This window comes from Phalacrocorax aristotelis, unplaced genomic scaffold (assembly GCF_949628215.1).
Source record: "Phalacrocorax aristotelis unplaced genomic scaffold, bGulAri2.1 scaffold_97, whole genome shotgun sequence".
NCBI classification, from domain to species: Eukaryota; Metazoa; Chordata; class Aves; order Suliformes; family Phalacrocoracidae; genus Phalacrocorax; species Phalacrocorax aristotelis.
In genome coordinates this window covers 157,315-163,426 of record NW_027441179.1, presented here as the reverse complement: position 1 = coordinate 163,426, position 6,112 = coordinate 157,315, and the positions used below count along the sequence as shown (strand labels likewise).

Genomic DNA, 6,112 nt, shown 5'->3' with positions numbered 1-6,112 from the left:
ATGCTCGCTCTAGTCAGACTTCCTTCTATTTTGAATTCCTTCATAAATCCTTTTTCTTCATTTTAAACGCCTTTATTTTTTATTTTAAATATATGTAGACAGGCGAGTTACTTTTGTATTTTAAAATCCCGTATCTCAATGTAGAATTCTTTCTATCCTAAAATCCCTTTATACATCTATAAAGTAATAATACTTTTCAATATATATAAAATAAGAGGTTTTCTCTAATTCAGTGCCTCACACCCACGTTTGCTTCTTAAAATATTTTTCTTAATAGCCCCCTGAATTTTCTGGCATTTTTGGGCTGCAACCCCCCTTTTTGAGGGGGGGGAACCCCTAGATGACCCACACACACTGACCTGCTCCTCTGATGCATTATCAGCTCCCCCATTGACACTGGGGTGCCCTGCATGACATCATCACCCGCCCAGGACTCCCCCTATTTTATTATAGTAAGGTTGGACTAGGTGATCCCTGAGGTCCCTTCCAACCTAAGAATCTGTGATTCAACCCCAAGAAGGGCACTAAACAAGGGAATCTGCTCCAACCTGCAGCTCATTAATAGTGTCATTTACAAAGGTACACACACCCACCCCACCCACCCCCCCAAAAAAGGGGAGCTCTGCTAATATCTAAAAGGTGGGGCAGCCCCCCCAGCCCCTGTCCGCAGGCTGGCGGCCACCCCACAGCGGAGCGGGAGCGTGCCAGAGGACAGTGTCACATCTCTCTCAGGCTCTGCTCGGCCATGCTCCCACTCTGTTACCGCTCTGGGACGGGCTCCCTGGGGCAACAAACAGCCCCGGTCCCTGGGGGCCCCGACTCTCCCCTCCAGGCAGCCCTCGCGGCCGCACCTGCGGGGCACCTGCTGGAGACAGAGCCGGGAGCCTCCAGGCAGAGGGATGGCCCCTTACCTTCACCACGCTTAACGACCAGCAGGCAAACCCGGGCCGGGGGGCATCTCTTGAGCATCACGAGACACTTAGAAGACATCTGAAAAACAGAAATCCCAAACTATATTTCAGCACGTTAATAAAATAGCACAGAAGAAAACGGAGGAGCTCAGTCAGCCTAAGGGATAGGAAGGAAATTGAGCCGCAGCAAGATCCTAGGCAAACAGGTCATCTCAAAACACAACACATCCTTTAAAAGCTAGAGTGATTGGAACACTTGAAAACAGTATTAAGACTAACCGATACCATTTTGAACAGATTCTTCGTGTAACACTGAACGCTCTGGCTGGTGCTGGAAAACGTCTCATCCCTTCCTTACGGCACCGCTGCGGGGAGATAACCCCGTGAGGCTGCGGGGCAAAGTTGTACCGGAACCTCCGCTTACAGATCCACCGCAGCAGCTACAGCCCTCGCCCTGCCGCCGCACGTCTTGCTGCCTGGCTCCACGAAGCCTGAAGTGAAGCGTCAAACTTGAAAGAGTAACGTAAAAAATTAAGAACAAGTCTCAGTAATTCACTTTGTGCTGAGAAGGCGGGCGCGTGTTTACGCACATCCAATATGAGCGTCTAGGCTATAAAAGCTTTCCATTTTCCTTCTGCGTTCATTTAACTCGCACAGCCGTTCACGCCCGCCATAAGATTATCTATCTCCAAAATACACAGCAGCAACGTGACTGGGGGGTTTTGGCGTGTTACGGAGTCGGGAGGGACGTCCGCCCAGCTGCCCCGCCCAAGAGGTGCTGCTGAACTGCCAGGGAAACGCGCGTCGAAAGCGAGACTGAAATAAAATACTTAAGAGCGCTCCCTCAAAATACCGGCAGGAAACCCCCCCGCCCCCCAACATTCAGTCGCCCCTCATTAAATATTCACAACAAATACCTACCTGCGCTTAAGTACACCTAACAAATCGTACCCTACATCTGCTTGGCAGTTACAGCTGAAACAGCGCAAGTCACGTCGTAAATCAGACACTGTTAGCTTTTTTTAAACTTTCATTTATGACAGAAGAATCGGTGCGTGAAGAGATCCCCGATACGGTTTTACTTTTTTTGGGGAAAAAAAATACCACAACAAAAAAAACACGCAAATCAAATCCCCAGTGTTGCAATACACGGGGCTACCAAGAAGGACCGGCAGACCTGCTAATGCGTTCGGCTGTACCGAAGCATACAGGGGAACCGTATTTTTATGGTATCTCGACTGTTACAACTGGGAACCCAAGCACTACCAATGCCATCAACATCTGGAGTATGTGCTGTGCTTGGATCTCCGCAAGGACCATTGATTTTTTTATCTTAAAAAAAAAAAGCAATACTTTGCAAGTCTTGTGCTGATGAGTTCTGCTGACAAAGACACTGTCTCTAAGATGCACTCTGATGGCAAGTTCATAGAATGCAACCTCACTGAATAAGAAATATCTCAATTTTATAAAATCTCTTCCTAACAAAAGTCACACTGCGGGGCTTTCAGATGGGCCAGATTATGAATCCTTTCACAACAAGAAACACACCAGCTAACCAGGATATTCTCGCAGTGGCCAGGTGCCTCTTCATCACGTGGAAAAAAAAATAAAAAAAAAACAAAAAAAAAACCCAAAAAACACCAGGGCCAGCAATAAGTATCACACAGGTCAACACAGATCTCTACCAGAGCACCCCCCTCATCAAAACGAACATGCCCATCGGCTCACCTGCTCTGCACAGATTCCAGCATCACACCCCGCTTCCGTCATCGCTTGTGGCACCAAATGTATGAACACACAGTAAACTACCGTTACGCTCGTGAGAAATCACCGCCCCATGACTTCCTCATTACTACCCAGCTCACTTCTAATGCTCATACGCCGTTCCAAAGACGGCCCACGTGTTACCTACAAAACTGAAGAGCTCGACGACGGACCACAGCATTCTCTGGTCTTAGATGCTGGCCACTGCCCCACCTTCTCAGACCTCTCATAGGCATGCGGCAGCACCGCTCCGAGCCTGCCAGCGGCACCTGCAAAAAGCCAAGCGAAAAGGCACCTCCTGAGATGCTGCCCGATGCCACAGCCTGCCCGCACCAATCCCCGTCTTGCACCCCTTTCCCTCGACAGCCTCCCACCCGGCCTACGTCACTTGCAGCTGAACACGGCACCTCGCCCGCCGTCCGTAACACCCGAACAACGCGCGTTGCTTATAACTTCCCCAGCAACACAACACCTCAGAAGAGCTGCTACTTCAGCCCACCAATCACCACTCGCCTTGCTCGACTTGCCTCCTTTGCTCATTGCTACGCTACTTCAAAACCAAAACAAAAGACAAACGCAAGGAGCAACGGAGTCATAGAGCCATCGGTCACATCTTCCCTCTATATACACCACGCACCGACTCACCCGCTTACATCGGTCCCCTCAGTTCCCCTCCGTCGCCCTGCACGACTCGTCCCTCGGCATCTCCAAAACCAATACCAAACAAGTCGCCTGGTTGCACAGCAGTACCTTAACGGTTCCTGAAGACCGACTATAACCTGCCATTAAAAACAAACATATGACATCAAACATGAAGCCCTACGCACGTACAAGCTTGAACACCCTGCAGAGGTAATCTGCTCAGCTGAACTCTAGCTGCCTCTCCCAGATAGCCACGGTCACGGCCTCCGAGCCCACAAAACGGTCCTCGCCCGCTGAGGAGGGCCACTCAATCTGAGATGACGGTACGACCTTTTCCCCCAACAGCCTTGGCACAGCAACAGATGAACCCTAACCTCTCATCGCTGTGCCACCTACCCGACTCTACACGGCCAACAAGGCGGTCCGAGACAAACTCAAACGCACACACCAATGCTATGAGAAACACTACAAACTGCGCGCCTCCGAGACGAGAGAACGCTCTCGGCAAACACAGAGACAACTGGACGGAAGAGCTCGTCCAGCAACAAGACCTGCAGAACCCTGACAGTGACGCAAGGAGGCCCTAACGCGATCCAAAAAGATTAGAAGAGCGTCAGGGCCCGTGACAAGAAGTTCCTCTCAAAACTGAGAGGGAGGAGGCACAAGAAGCCCAGCTACAAGACCTAAGAATGTAAGGATGCAGGAAAGAAATCACGCTCCCTGAAAACAGACAGCGACAGAGCAGAGCTGTTCACGCATCTGGGAACGACGCCGCAGACGACAACTGCCCAGAAACTCCTCAAACATCAGAGCGATCCACGCTTTAAACTGTAACGCAAAAAGAAGCACCCGATGGGCGCCGGCCCCACAATTAGAACCTTGCCAGCCCCTAGGGATAGCGCTGTGCTCCTGAGAGCAAAGAGAACAAAGTCACCAGCCCCATGCGCCCCCTCACTGCGACCCAGCTCGCCTGAAATGCTCCTCAAATAGCCTTCAGTCGCATCTTCCCTTTAATCCTGCACACGGACCCGCCGCCTTAGTGTGCTCTACTCAGCTCTGCTCCATCACCCTGCACAGCTCCATCTTCATCCTCTGCAAGAACAGCATGATAGAACAAGTCACCTGGACGCACAGCAACAGCTTAACCATTCCACAGGTCTTGCTTCCACGTAGGAATACCATCTAGAGCCCAACTACTGCATGCCATTAAAGGAAATACCTTCAATCAAATGCTAAGCCCCACGCACGTACAAGCTTGAACAGCTGAGAGGTGCCCTCTGCTCAGCTAGCACTCTAGCTGCCTCTCCCAGGCAGCTACGGTCATCCCCTCGGCACCCACAAAACGCCCCGGAAATTACCGTCCTCGCCCGCTGCCAACGGCCACTCGCTCCGACGAGGGTTGTACAGGCGTTGCCAGAACAGTCTATGCATATTAACATTAACCATATACTCTTATTGCTATTCTTTCCCCCGCTCTACCATTGCTACACCCCCAGGCGGAGCAGCTCTGACACAGGCATCGACGTGCACGGACCGACACCGCTCACAAATACTACAAGCGACGCGATCGAGGCACCTAAGAAAACTCTCACCGAGACGACGGACTTCCGGCCCAGAGATGCCACCGGGCGAGAAGATCTATACGGCAGCGAGGAAGAAGCTATAGCATCCGCAGAGAAGTCACGTACCATCATCACCTGCGATGAAACCATATACCCACAACTAGGACGATGCACGAGCGACAAGCCACTCTTAAAGACCTCAGAACGTACAGGTGCAGGGAACAGGTCCCAGAAAAGGGCCCTGCGTATTCAGACTGCTCTTCAGCAGCAGTACTGAGGCCGCCTTAATCACCGCCGCAAAAAGATGACCTTCTATAAAGGTCTAATATTTCAGACACAAGACAAATCTATGCAGTAGACTTAAAATGCGAGAAAGGAAGCTCTCGGTTACCATTATGCCGATGAGCCAGGGCTTGCAAAACCCTCAATATTGCTACCTAGGTGCCTGCTCAGCACGGAGAACAACAGACACATCGAGACCCAAGTACAGTAAGGAACAGACTACAAAATCCACACAACAGCACAAGCACAGGCAGGAACTCCCCTGCCTGGCAGATGCTTCTGTTTTGCAGAAAGGACACCACAACCTCCCTCGGCCCAAACGTGTCCGGTCTCTGAACGGTACCCTCCACTGATTTTACAACCCTTGCCTGCCCCACCTGCGCTTCCCCCAACCGACCGGCCACCTGCACAAAGACAGCATCGGCCCCTCAGCTTCCCTTCCAAATCCGGGGGCTCAAAAGCCATCCTTTAAGAAGGCCACACAGGCTATGTAGGATGGGGCTGTGGTCACACGGATACTCTTCATCTCCAAATGTGCGGTGCCATCACTCAGTGTCACACCACTCAACGCCGGCCACTTCCGCAACAACAGCCTCCTCGGAAGCGCCGTGAACTTCCGCTCCCCCACGCTCTAATGAGGCTGGATGTCGTGGCCGCCGCCACCTACGGTGCCTAGAGAACCAGAGAGACAAGGCGACCCCTGCGCCTGGAAGCGGCCGCCCGCTCACAAACAATTCCACACCTCAAAAATAACAGCTGCTACGGTTTCCTGTTCATCGCTCACCTTGCCCGATGAGCTCGGGGCAGACATCCCGCTTTGCATATAGTTTTGTGAGTCCCTTCATTAACTAGTCACATAGGTGCTCGCACTGCACGACCCCTCCGTTGTCACGTGCTGACCTACCTTCTCACGATGCTCTGTTCGCCCCCTCCCTCCCGTGTCCGGCTCCC

General features: G+C 51.7%; 1 long non-coding RNA gene across 1 annotated transcript; it reads right to left on the bottom strand.

Annotated features, from left to right (window-relative positions):
* Positions 1–650: 650 nt before the first annotated feature.
* Positions 651–5,615, bottom strand: LOC142051004 (uncharacterized). Its single transcript, XR_012658246.1, has 5 exons — positions 4,910–5,615; positions 3,321–4,409; positions 2,820–2,944; positions 1,191–1,420; positions 651–990 (listed from the first exon to the last, which is right to left on the bottom strand). It is a non-coding gene; the product is annotated as an uncharacterized LOC142051004 (long non-coding RNA).
* Between the last annotated feature and the right edge of the window lie 497 nt (positions 5,616–6,112).